Source organism: Rhinoderma darwinii, chromosome 1, assembly GCF_050947455.1.
Source record: "Rhinoderma darwinii isolate aRhiDar2 chromosome 1, aRhiDar2.hap1, whole genome shotgun sequence".
NCBI classification, from domain to species: domain Eukaryota; kingdom Metazoa; phylum Chordata; class Amphibia; order Anura; family Rhinodermatidae; genus Rhinoderma; species Rhinoderma darwinii.
The window spans coordinates 627,983,030-628,001,926 of record NC_134687.1 but is presented as its reverse complement, the minus strand read 5'-3'; the positions used below and the strand labels follow the sequence as shown (position 1 = coordinate 628,001,926).

General features: G+C 48.0%; 1 long non-coding RNA gene across 1 annotated transcript in view; it reads right to left on the bottom strand.

Moving 5' to 3' along the window:
- LOC142747944 (uncharacterized) overlaps positions 1–9,262 on the bottom strand; it is a 42,991-nt gene extending 33,729 nt beyond the window's left edge. Inside the window, exon 1 of the long non-coding RNA XR_012882100.1 lies at positions 9,083–9,262. This is a non-coding gene — a long non-coding RNA (uncharacterized LOC142747944). The remainder of the gene's footprint in view (positions 1–9,082) is intronic.
- Between the last annotated feature and the right edge of the window lie 9,635 nt (positions 9,263–18,897).

The window sequence follows — 18,897 nt, the reverse complement described above, 5'->3', positions numbered from 1 at the left end:
CTTCCCTTTCAGGTCTCTTTTGGTGGTAGGTCTGCTACCGGCAGTGCTTTCGTGGATTCAGGGTCCTCTACTAATATCATGTCTGTGGAATTTGCTATGTCCCTTGCTATGCCTCTTATTGATTTGCCTAAACCTGTCCCGGTAGTGGGTATCGACGCCACTCCTCTTGCTAATGGTTATTTTACACAGCATACCCCTGTTTTTGAACTCCTTGTTGGCTCCATACATTTGGAGCAATGCTCTGTACTGTTGATGCAGGGATTATCGTACGATTTGGTGCTAGGTCTTCCCTGGTTGCAGTTGCATAATCCTACGTTTGACTGGAATACTGGGGAGCTAACCAAATGGGGTAATGAATGTTGTACGTCATGTTTTTCTGTTAATTCTATTTCTCCCCCTAAGGAGGCGAATACGCTACCCGAGTTTGTTCAGGACTTCGCTGATGTTTTCTCTAGGGAGGCCTCCGAAGTGTTACCTCCTCATAGAGAATACGATTGCGCTATCGAATTGGTACCAGGAGCTAAGCTTCCTAAGGGTAGGATATTTAATCTTTCTTGTCCCGAACGTGAAGCTATGAGAGTGTATATCCAGGAATCCCTGGCCAAGGGTTACATTCGTCCCTCTTCTTCTCCGGTAGGTGCTGGCTTCTTCTTCGTGGGGAAGAAGGATGGTGGTCTTAGGCCATGCATTGACTACCGTAGCCTGAATAAGGTCACGGTAAGGAACCAGTATCCCCTTCCTTTGATTGCTGATCTCTTTAATCAGGTTCAGGGGGCCCAATGGTTCTCTAAATTGGATCTACGGGGGGCGTATAACCTTATTCGCATCAAAGAGGGGGATGAGTGGAAGACTGCGTTTAACACGCCCGAAGGCCATTTCGAATACCTCGTCATGCCCTTTGGGTTGTGTAATGCCCCTGCGGTCTTCCAGAATTTCATAAATGAGATTTTGAGAAATTACCTGGGGATTTTTCTGGTAGTGTACCTTGATGACATACTGGTGTTTTCCAAGGACTGGTCCTCCCACGTGGAGCATGTCAGGAAGGTGCTCCAGGTCCTTCGGGAAAATAAACTGTTTGCCAAAACCGAAAAATGTGTGTTTGGGGTACAGGAGATTCCATTTTTGGGTCAAATCCTCACTCCTCATGAATTCCGCATGGACCCAGCCAAGGTTCAGGCTGTGGCGGAATGGGTCCAACCTGCCTCCCTGAAGGCGTTACAGTGTTTTTTGGGGTTTGCTAATTATTACAGGAGATTTATTGCTAACTTCTCGGTCATCGCTAAGCCCCTTACGGACCTCACTCGCAAAGGTGCTGATCTCCTCCACTGGCCTCCTGAGGCTGTCCAGGCTTTTGAGGTCCTTAAGAAGTGCTTTGTCTCGGCCCCGGTGCTGGTTCAGCCCAACCAAATGGAGCCATTTATCGTGGAAGTTGACGCATCTGAGGTGGGAGTGGGGGCTGTCTTGTCCCAGGGTACCAGGTCCCTCACCCATCTCCGCCCCTGTGCCTACTTCTCCAGGAAGTTTTCGCCAACTGAAAGTAACTATGATATTGGCAACCGCGAACTCTTAGCCATTAAATGGGCATTTGAAGAGTGGCGCCACTTCCTGGAGGGGGCTAGGCACCAGGTAACGGTCCTTACCGACCACAAGAATCTGGTGTTCCTAGAATCTGCCCGGAGGCTAAACCCGAGACAAGCTCGATGGGCGTTATTTTTTACCAGATTCAATTTTTTGGTTACCTATAGGGCTGGGTCTAAAAATATTAAGGCTGATGCACTGTCGCGTAGCTTCATGGCCAGCCCTCCTTCGGAGGAAGATCCTGCTTGTATTTTGCCTCCAGGTATAATCATTTCCTCGATCGATTCTGATTTAGTCTCTGAAATTGCTGCTGATCAAGGTGCAGCTCCCGGGAACCTTCCTGAGAACAAGCTGTTTGTTCCCCTGCAATTCCGGCTAAGGGTACTTAGGGAAAATCATGACTCCGCACTATCTGGCCATCCAGGCATCCTGGGTACCAAACACCTCATTACCAGAAATTATTGGTGGCCTGGGTTGCCTAAAGACGTTAAGGCCTACGTCGCCGCTTGTGAGGTTTGTGCTAGGTCCAAGACTCCCAGGTCCCGACCAGCGGGCTTACTGCGTTCGTTGCCCATTCCCCAGAGACCTTGGACACATATCTCCATGGATTTTATCACCGATTTGCCTCCATCCCAAGGCAAGTCGGTGGTGTGGGTGGTGGTGGACCGCTTCAGTAAGATGTGCCACTTTGTGCCCCTCAAGAAACTACCCAACGCCAAAACGTTGGCTACCTTGTTTGTCAAACACATCCTGCGTCTCCATGGGGTCCCTGTCAATATTGTTTCGGACAGAGGGGTACAATTTGTTTCATTGTTTTGGAGAGCCTTCTGTATGAAGTTGGGGATTGATCTGTCCTTCTCCTCTGCCTTCCATCCTGAAACCAATGGCCAAACGGAGAGGACTAATCAGTCTCTAGAACAATACTTAAGGTGTTTTGTCTCTGACTGTCAATTTGATTGGGTCTCTTTCATTCCCCTCGCCGAATTTTCCCTTAATAACCGGGTCAGTAACTCGTCTGGGGTCTCTCCTTTTTTTTGTAATTTTGGGTTTAATCCACGGTTCTCCTCCGTTTCACCTGGTAGTTCCAACAATCCTGAGGTAGAGGTCGTTCATCGGGAACTGTGCACAGTCTGGGCCCAGGTTCAGAAAAACCTAGAGGTGTCCCAGAGCGTACAAAAAACTCAGGCTGATAAAAAACGTTCTGCTAACCCCCTGTTTATGGTCGGGGATCTGGTGTGGTTGTCGTCTAGGAACTTGCGTCTCAAGGTTCCGTCCAAGAAGTTTGCTCCCCGGTTTATTGGGCCGTATAAGGTCATTGAGGTCCTCAATCCTGTCTCCTTCCGGCTGGAGTTACCCCCGTCTTTTCGGATACACGACGTGTTTCATGCCTCCCTCCTCAAACGCTGCTCCCCGTCCTTGGCTCCCTCGAGGAGACCTCCTGTTCCCATCCTCACCCCGGAGGGGGTGGAATTCGAGGTGGCCAGGATTGTGGACAGCAAGATGGTCCAAGGCTCCCTCCAGTACCTGGTCCATTGGAGAGGATACGGGCCCGAGGAGAGGACTTGGGTACCCGCCCGGGATGTTCACGCTGGGGTATTGGTCAGGAGGTTCCACCTGCGTTTCCCCAGTAAGCCAGGTCCACTTAGAAAGGGTCCGGTGGCCCCTCATAAAAGGGGGGGTACTGTAAAGGATCTGCCAGGCACTGCGGGGTTAACTCCCAGAACTAATCAGTCAGCACCTGAGAATACATCCCTGAGACTGACTCCTGCTTCCACCATTCAGGCTGGCAGGCTTAGGAGTGGGAGAGCCTATCGTAACCTGACCAGACTCAGCTAGCTCCCGCCCTCGGTCTATTTAAGCCTGCACTTCCTGTCCCTCGGTGCTTGTTATTGCTTTTGTTTCCTTCCTTGTGGTTCCTGGCCCAGCTACAGCTCCTGCTATTTTTGATCCTGCTCCATACCGACCCTGGCTTACCGACTACTCTTCTGCTTTTCGTTTTGTACCTCGCACACTCCTGGCTTGACTCGGCTCGTTCACCACTCTGGTTGCTCACGGTGTTGCCGTGGGCAACGGCCCCTTTTCCTTGCTTGTGTTCCTTGTATGTTTGTCGTGTTTGTCGTGCACTTACTGAGCGCAGGGACCGCCGCCCAGTTGTACCCCGTCGCCTAGGGCGGGTCGTTGCAAGTAGGCAGGGACAGAGTGGCGGGTAGATTAGGGCTCACTTGTCCGTCTCCCTACCCCCTGCCGTTACAGAGGGGCTGTATGGCGTTATCTACAGAGGGGTCTGTATGGCGTTATCTACAGAGGGGGCTGTATGGAGTTATCTACAGAGGGGGCTGTATGGCGTTATCTACAGAGGGGGCTGTATGGAGTTATCTACAGGGGGGACTGTATGGTGTTCCCTACAGGGGGGTCTGTATGGCGCTATCTACAGAGGGGGCTGTATGGCGTTATCTACAGTGGGGGCTGTATGGCGTTATCTACAGAGGGGTCTGTATGGCGTTATCTACAGAGGGGGCTGTATGGCGTTATCTACAGAGGGGGCTGTATGGAGTTAAATACAAAGGGGGCTGTATGGCGTTATCTACAGAGGGGACTGTATGGCGTTATCTACAGAGGGGGCTGTATGGCGTTATCTACAGAGGGGGCTGTATGGAGTTCCCTACAGGGGAGGCTGCATGGTGTTATCTACATGGGGAGCTGTATGGCGTTATCATCAGAAGGGGCTGTATGGCGCGAACGCCATACAGCCCCCCCTGTAGAGAACGCCATACAGCCCCCCTCTGTAGAGAACGCCATAGAGCCCTCCCCCTGTAGGGAACGCCATACAGCCCCCTCTGTAGGGAACGCCATACAGTCCCCCCTGTAGATAACTCCATACAGCCCCCTCTGTAGGGAACGCATACAGCCCCCCCCCCCCCCGTGGGGACCGTCATACAGCGTCCCCCTCCCAAAAAAATGTGACCTACAGTGTGTCCTACAAAAGACATGTATCCCCTATCCACAGGATAGGGGATACATGTGTGATCGCTGGCAGCGATAGGGAGAACGGGGGACTGAAAGTCCCCTGAAGTTCTCCATGACAAACCTCGGACTTCAATAAGAATGAAAGGAGTGCTGGTCACGCATGCGCACAAGCGCGACCAACTCTCCATTCATTTCTCCGGAGCTGCCGACACAGACCCCAGAAGTCAGAGGTTAGTCATGGAGAACTTAGGGGGACTTTCAGTCCCCCGTTCTCCCTATCGCTGCCAGCGATCACACATGTATCCCCTATCTTGTGGATAGGGGATACATGTCTTTTGTTTAATGGCAGAGCGGGGAGATACCTCCCTGCTCTGCCGTAGTGTTCAGTGGCGTCGCGCTGTAGCAGCCATAGCGGCTGCTAGCGGAGCCTCCGGCCATGTTGGGGGCCCGTGCCGGCGGGCGACACGGGCCCCCTCATGCCGCGGGCCCCGTAGCAGCCGCTACGGCTGCTACAGTGGTAGTTACGCCACTGGTCCCAACCCAAGGAATAGGAGGGTGTGCTCCAGGGGTAATCTTAATTCTCCATATTGTGTTCATGATACATGGCTCAGCAGACAGTATCACACATGATAGGATTAGATACAGTGGCTCAGCAGACAGTATCACACATGATAGGATTAGATACAGCAGTTCAGCAGAAAGTATCACACATGATAGAATTAGATACAGAGGCTAAGCAGACAGTATCATACGTGATAGGATTAGATATAGAAACTCAGCAGTCAGTATCGCACATGATAGGATTAGATACAGAGGCTCAGCAGACAGTATCACACATGATAAGATTAGATATACAGCTCAGCATACAGTATTACACATGATGAGATTAGATACACAGCTCAGTAGACCGTATCATACATGACAGGATTAGATATAGTAGCTCAGAAAACAGTATCACACTTAATAGGATTAGATACACAGTTCAGCAGACCGTATTACACACGATAGGCTTATATACACTTGCTCTGTAGACAGTATCATAATAGGCTTAGATACAATAGCTCAGCCGACAGTATCATACATGATAGGCTTAGATGCAGCGGTGCAGCAGACAGCATCACACATGATAGGATTAGGTACAATAGCTCTGCCGACAGTATCACACATATTAGGCTTAGATATACTCAATCAGCATTAAATATGGAAATCACACATACGGTTGGTGAGCGTTTCCCATGCATTCATATAAAACTTAGGGTGATAAGATAAACTTTGCTGTATGTGGGCCGGAAGGATTAGAAGTTGGGGTGTCTTGCACCTGGAGGATTAGAAGTTGGGGTGTCTTGCATCGGGAGGATTAGAAGTTGGGTTTGTCTTGCACCGAGAGGGTTATAAGTTGGGGTGTCTTGCACCGGGAGGATTAGAAGTTGGGTTGTCTTGCACCGGGAGGATTAGAAGTTAGGTTGTCTTACATCGGAAGGATTAGAAGTTAGGTTGTCTTACATCGGAAGGATTAGAAGTTGGGTTGTCTTGCACCGGGAGGATTAGAAGTTAGGTTGTCTTACATCGGAAGGATTAGAAGTTGGGGTGTCTTGCACTGGGAGGATTAGAAGTTAGGTTGTTTTACATCGGAAGGGTTAGAAGTTGGGGTGTCTTGCACCGGGTGGATTAGAAGCTGGGCTGTCTTGCACCGGGAGGATTAGAAGTTGGGGTGTCTTGCACTGGGAGGATTAGAAGTTGGGGTGTCTTGCACCGGGAGGGTTAGAAGTTGGGTTGTCTTGCAATGGGAGGGTTAGAAGTTGGGGTGTCTTGCACTGGGAGGATTAGAAGTTGGGGTGTCTTGCACTGGGAGGGTTAGAAGGTGGGGTGTCTTGCACTGGGAGGATTAGAAGTTGGGGTGTCTTGAACCGGGAGGATTAGAAGGTGGGTTGTCTTGCACTGGGAGGATTAGAAGTTGGGTTGTCTTGCACCCGGAGGATTAGAAGTTGGGTTATCTTGAATCGGGAGGATTAGAAGTTGGGGTGTCTTGCACCGGAAAGATTAGAAGTTGGGGTGTCTTGCACCGGAAGGATTAGAAGTTGGGGTTTCTTGCATCAGAAGGGTTAGAAGTTGGGTTGTCTTGCACCCGGAGGATTAGAAGTTGGGTTGTCTTGCACCGGGAGGATTAGAAGTTGGGGTTTCTTGTATCGGGAGGGTTAGAAGTTGGGTTGTCTTACATCGGAAGGATTAGAAGTTGGGTTGTCTTGCACCGGGAGGATTAGAAGTTAGGTTGTCTTACATCGGAAGGATTAGAAGTTGGGGTGTCTTGCACCGGGAGGATTAGAAGTTAGGTTGTCTTACATCGGAAGGATTAGAAGTTGGGGTGTCTTGCACCGGGAGGATTAGAAGTTAGGTTGTTTTACATCGGAAGGGTTAGAAGTTGGGGTGTCTTGCACCGGGTGGATTAGAAGCTGGGCTGTCTTGCACCGGGAGGATTAGAAGTTGGGGTGTCTTGCACCGGGAGGATTAGAAGTTGGGGTGTCTTGCACCGGGAGGGTTAGAAGTTGGGGTGTCTTGCACCGGGAGGGTTAGAAGTTGGGGTGTCTTGCAATGGGAGGGTTAGAAGTTGGGGTGTCTTGCACTGGGAGGATTAGAAGTTGAGGTGTCTTGCACTGGGAGGGTTAGAAGTTGGGGTGTCTTGCACTGGGAGGGTTAGAAGGTGGGGTGTCTTGCACTGGGAGGATTAGAAGTTGGGGTGTCTTGCACCGGGAGGGTTAGAAGTTGGGTTGTCTTGCACCGGGAGGATTAGAAGTTGGGGCGTCTTGCACCGGGAGGATTAGAAGTTGGGTTGTCTTGCACCCGGAGGATTAGAAGTTGGGTTATCTTGAATCGGGAGGATTAGAAGTTGGGGTGTCTTGCACCGGAAAGATTAGAAGTTGGGGTGTCTTGCACCGGAAGGATTAGAAGTTGGGGTTTCTTGCATCAGAAGGGTTAGAAGTTGGGTTGTCTTGCACCCGGAGGATTAGAAGTTGGGTTGTCTTGCACCGGCTGAGATCTCGTGTCAGGAGACTGTAAGACGCTGTTCAGATGAGGTTATTTCCTGCTACTCAGCACACAGCTCTTATCCTGTATTTACTGTGAAACCTTTCATTTTATTAATGCCCTCAGATCCATCAGAGCAACCGCCGGCCCCCACCTGGGCACGTACGCTACACAGATGACGTATTCCTCAGAAGTAAAGGCCTCTGGGTAATTGTATAATGTCCCCGGGATCCTTGTGGTGCCTTTCAGTCAGATACAAGAGCTCTCTGGTGCTTTCATCTCCCCGGCCCATCCACCATATCTTATGATGATTAGAGTCTCTTCAGAGAAGGATTCGCAGGTGAAGACGCTCGATTGATGTGGAGTTAAATAAACCAACTCACAAAATTCCCTTTTAGTGAAAAAAATTTAAGTAATTTATATTTATTCTTATTTCACAGTATGAACAGAAAAAGCAGAGGAAAGCGGTAAAGAGGACCTGGGGGAAAGGGATCGGGGAAAGGGATGTGGGGGAAAGGGACCACGAGGAAAGGGACCGGGGGGGGGAAGGGACCAGGTGGAAATGGCCCATAGAAGGGAAAATGGGGCACATTGTGGTGCGACAGATTGATGCAAACTTTATTTCCCCTAATTATTTGGTGACATGAACAAGCATCATAAGGGGGACGCCATTTAGATTTTGGTATGGGCCACCCTTGAACGTTATGTATGTCACTGTTCAATCCCTACAAAAGGGATAAAACATGATAAAACAGATGCGGGAGAAGTAGCAGGAAGGATTTGGTTGGGACGGCCTGTGCAGGGTAATGCTTGCATATATACTGGATGGGTGACCAGGTGACAGAAGTCCGTTCTCTATGGCCTCCAAGATGGCCGATTGTGGTTGCTATTTCCTGTCTCCAGCTACAGAAGAAAGATGATATCTGGGGCACAAGAAGCTGCTCTGAAGGATGAAATTCTGTCCAGACTAAGACTAAAGGAACATGTATAAGACTGGAAGGTTTATAATTGGGGTGGAGGAGCACTTAATGGGGTTCAACGTAAATAAGGGGACCTGTCTCGTCCCCAACCGGCAGCCTACCTGGCCCCTGACTCCAGATCAGTTCTACAACCTTGAGCATCTTTATTTTTCATTACATTTTATTCAGATGTTATGACGGGTCCCGTAATCCCTATGACTCAATATGGGCCCTTGACACCTGATATCAAGGGCCACAGACACCAGACCACTATTATTATCAAGTACTCGCTCATAGAACTGTTTTTGTACAGAACTCCAGGCGAAGAGTGATAAAGTTGCAGCGAGGCGCAGAACAGTGATCACAATAGTTTGGGGAACTGTTGAAAGACTCCAGAGATGAAACCTGCGTCGTCGTCTGACAGTCGAGAATCTGCCGCCATTTCAATGAGAAAATATTAAAAACCCAGGTGGAAATAAAAATGCAGGTCAGGAACATCTGCGAATGACAGCTAACGGCAAGTACGCTCCGCTGCCAACGCCACAAAAGCCTCTCACCTTGTGAGCGAGTGAGATGTTAACAGATACAGAACTTTGATGATATGATGAAAAGCTCCCGCCAGCAGAATTCTCGCAGAAGAGACGGCGAAATATACAGACGACCGACTCCCATCTGGACAAACGCAGCTCCACCACCCCTTCACTGCCAGAGCGCAACCAAGCTACGGAAACATTGTTATTCTGCAACAACACGGGAATGAAACAGTTAAGGCCGGGGCTCCACAGCGACATTCGCAGCACTGCATGAACTTATTAACGCTCATTTATTATATAATGGACAGTTCTGCAATTTTCGAAAATATTTTCAAGATGTCTGCTTGCTTTCGGGTAATAGAAACATTATTTTTTATATCCGAGGGCAGACAACCCCTCCTAATCGAATACTTCTCACAGCTGAGGGTTTGTTACAGTTGTATCCATTCTGGACAAGCAAAACAGCAGCACAAATCTCTCTCCTGTCCTGATCGTTTCACATGCACTGTAACATTGTAACAAATTACCAGGAAAGGAGAGAGATTTGTGCTGCTCCTATATTTAGCTCACAGAGCATTGTCCAGACTGGGCCACGGTTGTCTGTCTAGGCCGTTACCCAAGAATCCCCAGAGCTTGGTTGGGCTCCGCCAGGGTTGCAGGGGGTGAGGAACCTAAAGGCCACACACACCCTATACCTTCAGAAGGGGCACCCATAAGGGTAAGGCCACACGGAGCAACACTGACCCGGTCGCGATGTGGCAGCATGTTCGGCGCGGCTGTCAAATAGCCTGTCAATGGCCGCACGTTGTTACCTGTAAAATCGTGCAGCCATTAATGTATACACCCTTTATGGACGCACAATAATGCAGGTAAAGGGCCGTTTTACCCACAATAACACGTGGCCATTAGAAGACTATTTGACTACAACGACAAACATGGTGCCGGTGAGGTCGTTGGCCGCATCGCGGTCGGGTCAGTGCAGCTCCATGTGGGCTTACCCTAAGGGCACCGCACCCTGAGAAATACAAAAACTAAATAAACTAGGAGGTTCAGCCCTCTGACTAAAATTAGAAAAATTCTTCATATTGAAGCCCAACCATAAGGTCCAGGCTAAAATAAAGGGTGAAATAAGAAGTGATTTTTGGGTGCCCACAGGGTCACCACTTCAGGGGCACTTCACACCTCTGCCACTCAAACTGTCCATCTATTGGCATTAGTCCCGGGTCACCTACAGGTAAACTATGTGCCCCCCTCCCCACGGTCCCAACCTCCTTGTGTAGAGCGTCTCTGCTCCATCTCATCCTCTAAGGGTATGTTCACACGGCCTATTTACGGACGTTTTTCGGGCCGTAAACGCCAGAAAAACGGAAGAAAAATCGGAAGCAGAGCGCCTCCAAACATCTGCCCATTGATTGCAATGGGAAAAACGGCGTTCTGTTCCGACAGGCCGTTTTTTCGTGCAGCCGTTCTTAAAAACGGCCGCAAAAAATAAGTGCAGGACACTTCTTGGGATGTTTTTGGAGCCGTTTTTCATTGACTCCATTGGAAAAACAGCTCCAATAACGTCCGTAAAATACGCAGCGAAAAACGCGAGTTGCTATAAAAACGTCTGAAAATCAAGAGCTGTTTTCGCCTGAAAACAGCTCCGTAATTTCAGACGTTTTTGACTCAGCGTGTGAACATACCCTAATAGGAACAGATCCTTGAAGCGACTCCATATCACACCTGATGACATGGAGTAATCATTGCTGCGAATGGCTGCAGGGTATGAGACCCCCGCGGGCGACAGACAATCAGACTTGTAGAGAAGAAGCCGCTCTTTATATAATCAGAGGACGCCCAGAGCTGCCTAGAGGAACCTGCATCCAACAAGACGTCTACTGATGAGGACAAGAGACTGCGGCACCTCAAGGGGTTAATTATGACAGGAAATCTGGTGTCTACCAAATGTGGGATGAGAATAATATTCAAATTGTGATTCCTGTAATTCCGCATTTGATAATCCAGAAAGTCTGATAATCCGGCGCTAGGGGGACAAGTCTAGCAGCACATTGTGTGTGTGTTAATATTTTATTTAATATTCCTCACAATTACAGTTGAGTTTCATATACTTTTCTATGACCGTCCAATAATCCAGAATACCGGACGATCCTGCACCTATCAGGTCCCATTGATGCCAGATTAATGGAATTTACTGTATAAATAATGAATAATCTTAAAACATAAAACAGCGACAGAAATCACCAGTCCTCATCATCATCCTCATCATCCTCAGTAATCATCACTATACACTTTTACTAAACTTTACCCCCAGCCACATAGAAGAAAGGGGCCCATAGCAAAGCTCAAATAGGGGACCCCAATTATGATGCTTGGTTTAACCACCCAGGGCAGAGATGTTTCCATGACCCTTGGCCCAATTCCTCACCCCCTATACTAACAATGTCGTTCCTCTGGAGAGGTGATAGGCCAACCGGACAGGGCCCCCTCTCCCCAAGGGCCCCATAGCAGCTGCATGGTCTATAACCGGAAAGTGAACATTTCTATATAGGACAAAAAAAAACATAATTCTTTCTTTTATATATAAAGTACAAAAAAAAAAAAAAAAACATAAATAAAATTTTATTTAATAAAATACATATAAAAAAAAATGACCGAAACGACCTCCTATACTGTACTATACATATATATACTTTTAGGTCGGCAATGAAAAAATATAAAAAAACAAATATATAGGAATCTTGCGTCTTACAGGAAATTATTAATGATGCTGATACTTCAGCCGATTCTGTTGTCTCATATTTCGATATTTAATATGAAGACAATTCATCTTCAGGCTTTTTTTCCAGATGTGAGAGGCAGACGATGTAATCTATGACTGGTACATGGTGTCTGCCAATATCTGAGCCCATCATAGGTCTTCCTGATAGATCGATCACTCATCTCTGTATACATATAACACCCTGGCATGAAGTCAGAGCACCAACAAAATAATGTCTCTCAGGGCTGATCGATGAGGACGCTCCTCCATTGTTCTTCAGGGTAAATGGACTTCTTGGGATGTTTCCAGCCTTGAGAATGCAAGTGACACAGGAAGATGAAGAGATGCTGCCATGTGTCATTCTGTCAGGCTACTAAATCTACTACAATAGAAATACATTCTTCCTCCAGGACACTTCTTTCTGATAATCTGGCAATTCCAATAGTCCAGCAGAGAAGAGTCTGATGTCCTATTATCTTGAAGGTAATTCAAGACTTTTTTGTGTATTTTGCAAAAAGTTTTCTGTTTATTAGCAAATAAAATGTAATACTCAGGAAATAAAAAGGGAAACATCAGACATAGTGCAGAGATTACTATGCAGGGAAGGAGGAAGAACCTGCACTGATCCTATCACCTATTGACATCTATGGGAAAGTGTAGTGAACATGCTTTGTGAAGATCACTGTGAAGGAAGGGGGAGCAGAGCTGTCCCAATTACATATTGACATCTATAATGTAGTGGGCATGCTCTGTGTCATGTCCAGAGGTCACTGTGCAGAAAGGGGAAGGAGGAGGTGAGCTGTCACCATCGCCTATTTACTTCTATAGGAGAGTATAGGGGGCATGCTCTGTGTCATGTGCAGAGGTCACTGTGCAGGAGGGGGAAGGAGGGGATGAGCTGTCATCATCGCCTATTTACTTCTATAGTAGAGTGTAGGGGGCATGCTCGTTGTCATGTGCAGAGGTCACTGTGCAGGAGGGGAAAGGAGGAGGTGAGCTGTCATCATCGCCTATTTACTTCTATAGTAGAGTGTAGGGGGCATGCTCTGTGTCATGTCCAGAGGTCACTGTGCAGGAGGGGGAAGGAGGGGGTGAGCTGTCATCATCGCCTATTTACTTCTATAGTAGAGTGTAGGGGGCATGCTCTGTGTCATGTGCAGAGGTCACTGTGCAGGAGGGGGAAGGAGGGGATGAGCTGTCATCATCGCCTATTTACTTCTATAGTAGAGTGTAGGGGGCATGCTCGTTGTCATGTGCAGAGGTCACTGTGCAGGAGGGGAAAGGAGGAGGTGAGCTGTCATCATCGCCTATTTACTTCTATAGTAGAGTGTAGGGGGCATGCTCTGTGTCATGTCCAGAGGTCACTGTGCAGGAGGGGGAAGGAGGGGGTGAGCTGTCATCATCGCCTATTTACTTCTATAGTAGAGTGTAGGGGGCATGCTCTGTGTCATGTCCAGAGGTCACTGTGCAGGAGGGGGAAGGAGGGGGTGAGCTGTCATCATCGCCTATTTACTTCTATAGTAGAGTGTAGGGGGCATGCTCTGTGTCATGTGCAGAGGTCACTGTGCAGGAGGGGGAAGGAGGGGATGAGCTGTCATCATCGCCTATTTACTTCTATAGTAGAGTGTAGGGGGCATGCTCGTTGTCATGTGCAGAGGTCACTGTGCAGGAGGGGAAAGGAGGAGGTGAGCTGTCATCATCGCCTATTTACTTCTATAGTAGAGTGTAGGGGGCATGCTCTGTGTCATGTCCAGAGGTCACTGTGCAGGAGGGGGAAGGAGGGGGTGAGCTGTCATCATCGCCTATTTACTTCTATAGTAGAGTGTAGGGGGCATGCTCGTTGTCATGTGCAGAGGTCACTGTGCAGGAGGGGAAAGGAGGAGGTGAGCTGTCATCAACGATATTTATTTCTATAGTAGAGTGTAGGGGGCATGCTCTGTGTCATGTACAGAGGTCACTGTGCAGGAGGGGTAAGGAGGAGGTAAGCTGTCACTATTATCTATTTTCTTCTATGGGAGAGTGTAGTGGGCATGTTCTACGTCATATGCAAAGGTCACTGTGCAGGGGGGAGGAGGAGGTGAGCTGTCACCATCACCTATTTACCTTTATGGGAGAGTGTAGTGGGCATGCTTAGAGTCGTATACTGAGGTTATTGTGCAGGGAGGTGAACTGTCTTCATTACCTATTGTTAATGGTGGATCCTATGTCATCTACTCCCAGCTTTATGATAGTGGTGTTATCTGTCAGTGTAATCCTGCCTCTGATGATAATCAGATGACTGATGTCTATGGTGATTAGGTGTGTGGTGACGTCAGCCAGTACCAGATGGGGCGCTATTTTAAGTTTGTTATAGGGCTCCTTCTCCTTTATGTACACCTTTACACATATCAGTGAAGTAACTGAACTACACCTGGATGTTACTGGCACGAAAAATGCTGGTAACTTATGTAAATCAGTCCTACACAGTGCGACTTGAATGCCACGGCAGCTTTTTTGACAATTGGGGAAAAAGGTATCAGAAAAAGTGTGGGGGGAGGGGCTGAGGCCATAGATCAAAGGCCATTGCTACTGTCAATCACACTGCAGAACCTCCCACATTCAGCTGCTGACACTGTAAACATCAGGACAAAACAACAGCGACCAGTAGAGGATAAGCAAGTAATGTTTTACACTAGATGCACAGTTGTCCTTCTCAATATGGTATGACATGTCTCATTGTGTATTAGAGTCTACATAAATAAAATGCCAGATATGCCCCTATACAGAGTCATTGATGCCACATAGGTACTCCAAAAGAATGCCAGAGATGATCCCTTACCGTGGCTAATATGCACCCACACAGCTCTAGTGATGCCCTTTACTGTGCCAGAGATACACCTACAGAGTACTAGTGATGCCCCCCAAAGTGCCGGAGGTGCACCAACACAGTTTTAGTGATGTCCTCTTAAAGTGCCAGAGATGCTTCCATACAGTGCCAGAGATGCTTCCATACAGTGCCAGTGATATACCCACAGAGTACTAGTGATGCTCACTTAAAGTGCCAGAGATGACGCTATGCCGTGCCAGAGGTGCCACCTTATAATGCCAGAGATGCCCACATTCTGTGCCAGTGATGCCTGCCCCATACAATGTAAAAAATACCCAATTAAAGTGCTAGAGAAACCCCCATACAGTGCCAGAAATGCCCTTTAAAGTGCCAGTGATGCCCCTATACTTTGCAAGAAATGCCCTAATGCAATGCCAGAGATGCCCCCGTACATTATCAGAGATGCTCCCATGCAGTGCAATTAATGCCCCCATACAGTGAGAGGGATGCCCCCATACAGTACCAGAGATGCTCCCATACAGTGCCAGAGATGCCCCATGCTGTGCCAGAGATTCCTCCTGAAAATGCCAGAGATGCCTCCATAAAGTTCAAAAGATGCCCCTTTAAAGTGCCGGTGATGTCTCAGTGCCACGGATTCCCCTTTGAAGTGCAATAGATGCCCGCCCCGTACATTGCCACAGATTCCCCCATACAGTGCCATACAGTTACCCCCCCCCCCCCCTGCAGGATATAGGCTGTATTCAGTGATGATATTCTGGATATTAGGGCCGCCGCCGCCTCCTTCTTTCGGGAGATATTTTGCAGCGTTTGATTTCTATCTACTTAACACGGGAGACTGTTAATTGCTCCATTGTTCCCGGAGAAGAAATGAATTATTTGTAGGTCTCACAAACTTTTAATGGATCAGCACAGCAAAAAGTGAAATATTCCGTTAATATTCTATTAACATAATAGAGGCGAGCGGTGGAGACGGCGACTGAAGCTGCACTGCCAGCTGGGACAATAACCCGCTCTCTATCTTCCCTGTAATTTGCATGACATTATGCTGCTGATAGAGAGCCGTAATGTTCAGACTTGTTCGCAGCCACCTTCTCCCTGTTTCAACTTTTTAATTGGTGCAGTTTTGTAGGAGAGGAGATAACAACAAACTAACGCGTTTCGGGCTATTTACATATTATATATGAGCTGTTAGGAAAGTGGAGATAACTTTTCATTTCACTCTTTAATTAACAGGATCGAACCTTTCGGAGTGAACGGAGGTTTCTGAATGCTCCATAGAAGTTTCTAGGTCTGAGGAGCCTATTGTGTAAGCAGCAGATGAGAAGGACATTGACATATCCAGCCTTCTCTTTGTGGATGGAGTTAAAAGCAGGAAGCCATTGTCATAGTTGTTGATGGATCCAGACAGGAGCGGAACAAGGCAAGGGATTTTAGGATGCACCCCCTGCCCATGGCCCCTGAAGTTCAATAGGATAGTTGTCAGCTAGACCCCCCATTCCCCACCAATCCATAAATTCTGCACCCAACCCCCTTTAATGGCATCCTAGGCAGATCCCTACTCTGCCTACCCCTCATCCCGACCTTGGATCTAATGAAACAATGATATGAGCATGGACCTCAATAGATGGTCACAACAAACCAATTTTGAGATTTGGGTTAATCACATGTTGTTTTTTATTTTATATATTGATATTGTCATTCTTGGAAATGTAGGAGTAGAATGAGGGCCGTGTACATGATGAGGCAGAGAAATCTATGGTGTACTCAACACATGTGCAGAGAATCGACTTACACAGTATTTGGGGGAGCCCATACCAAAAATGAGAATGAAGCCCCTTCCTGGATCATGCCACCGCAACATCCATGCCTGGGGGAGGAAGGTCCCAACATCTGTCCATCCCACCCAATCCTACACCCCCTGTAGAAGAGAAGGGCAGCTTAACCTTTTGTGTCGCTGCCTTGTTGGTACATCGAGAAGTTTGTGGAGAGAGAGGTCTCCCTGCGTAATTTCACGCCTCCCATAGGTGATGGTTCCAGAGTGACCCGGTCTATCCTGAGCAGCAGCAGGGGCTGCATACTCTTGAGATTCACAAACATTCATACAGGTTACGTTGAATTATAATAATCCGATAAAGATCAGCATAATCTTCTGAAGGGGCTGTATCCTTATCTGAAATACATGTTATATTCCTCCCTGTTAAACGTATGAAATGTATCACCCGGAGGCTAAAAACCCTCCCTGACCTAATACTTCTCACAGCTGAGGTTTTGTTTCAATCATGTCGTCTGATACCTTGTAACAAGCTATTCGAACCAGAGAGGGATTTGTGCTGCTGATATATTAAGCTCACAGAGGATTGTCTTGACTGGATACAATTGTAACAAACCTTCAGCTTTCTTCAAGGGAACCATTGTAGCGGCATGGTTTTATTGTAATTCTATATAATAAGAGATAAAAGTAAATCCTCAATTCATCCTGAAACTCTGATCCTGCCAACTTACAAACATGATGAATATTTAACAGTTTTATAGAAAGTGAAGCTCTGGGTAACAGAAAAAGTAAACATCCTCCCCAACTTGTTATTTTTTAGACATAAGAGGGGGAATACAGTAATACCCATGGACGTGGGCCGTCAGGTTTACTCACCTCCTGATGGCCACAGCCATGGATCAGTGAGCGCCCGGAGACGCTTCCCCCACACCGGGCATATGACTGTCCTATCGAGCTGATTCCTGGTGCATCCCTTCCCCGTGGAAGGGTATATCCTCTATCCTTGCAAGAGACTCAGTCCATGTCCGCCTATATTAAGGAGAATCTGGAGAGGGGCTTCATACGGAAGTCCTCCTACCCGGCAGGAGACGGGTTCTTCGACGTCAAGAAAAAGGATTGTTCTCTGCGACCCTTCATCGACTACCGGGGTCTCAACCAGATCACGGTAAAAAATAGATATCCGTTGCCATTGATTTCAGAACTGTTTGATCGCATATCAGGAGCCCGAAATTTTAGAGCTAGATCTGTGGGGGGCTTATAACCTAATCCGGATTCGCCGGGGTGACAAATGGAAGACAGTATTTAACACCCGTGACGGACATTATGAATACCTAGTAATGCTCTTCGGCCTGTGTAATGCTCCCGTGGTCTTCCAAGAGTTCGTTAATGACATCTTCCGTGACCTTCTCTATGTTTGTGTAGTAGTCTATCTTGATGACTTCTTAAGTTTTGCTGCGATTAAGGGAGAATCGCCTGTACACCAAGTTGGAGAAGTGCGTGTTTGAAAGAAATGCTCTACCCTTTCTGGGCTACATCATCTCGGATCAAGGCCTCAAAATGGATCCTGAGAAGGTAAAGGCCATCCTGGAATAGCCACATCCTCAAGGCTTGTGGTCCATACAGCGTTTCCTGAGATTCGCCAATTTCTACAGTCAGTTCATTTCAAACTTCTCCTCACTGATATCTCCTATCTCTACCCTTACCAAAAAAGGCATGAACACCAAGGTCTCGACTCCAGAAGCGGAATCCGCATTTAATAGCCTGAAGAGTGCCTTCACGTCAGCCACTATCCTCCATCATCCAGATGTATCTCGACAGTTTTAGTTGGAGGTGGACGCCTCCTCTGTTGGTGCCGGTGCACTTCTGTTCCAAAGAGGTTCCAAGGGCAAGGCAGTGGTATGTGGCTATTACTCTAAACTCTTCTCTTCCGCAGAACGCAACTACTCGATTGGGGAACAGGATTTACTGGCCATCAAATTGGCCCTGGAGGAGTGGAGGCCCTAGAGGGCGCAGTTCATCCCATCCTGCTATTTACTGACCACAAGAATCTCACCTATCTCCAGACAGCCCAACGGCTGAACCCTCGTCAGGCCAGATGGTCGCTTTTCTTTGCTCGGTTCCAGTTTGAGCTCCACTACCGTCCAGCCGACAAGAATGTGTAGGACGATGCCTTATCCAGGTCGTTCGAGACAGAGGACACCATGGAGTCTCCACAAAATATTATTGATCCGTCTTGCATTGTCTCTGTCAACCCCCTGCAAGTTAGAGACATCCCTCCGGGGAGGACTTTTGTGCGCCTGGCAGAGGGAGAATCCTCCAGACTGGCAGGTCAGCCGGGTACCCATAAGACCCGAGACCTCATTGCCCGTCATTTCTGGTGGCCCACTCTGCCCAAGGACATCATGGACTTTGTTTTGTCCTGCTCAGTGTGCGCAGCTAACAAGGTTGCTCACTCCAAACCTGCTGGCCTGCTCCAGCCG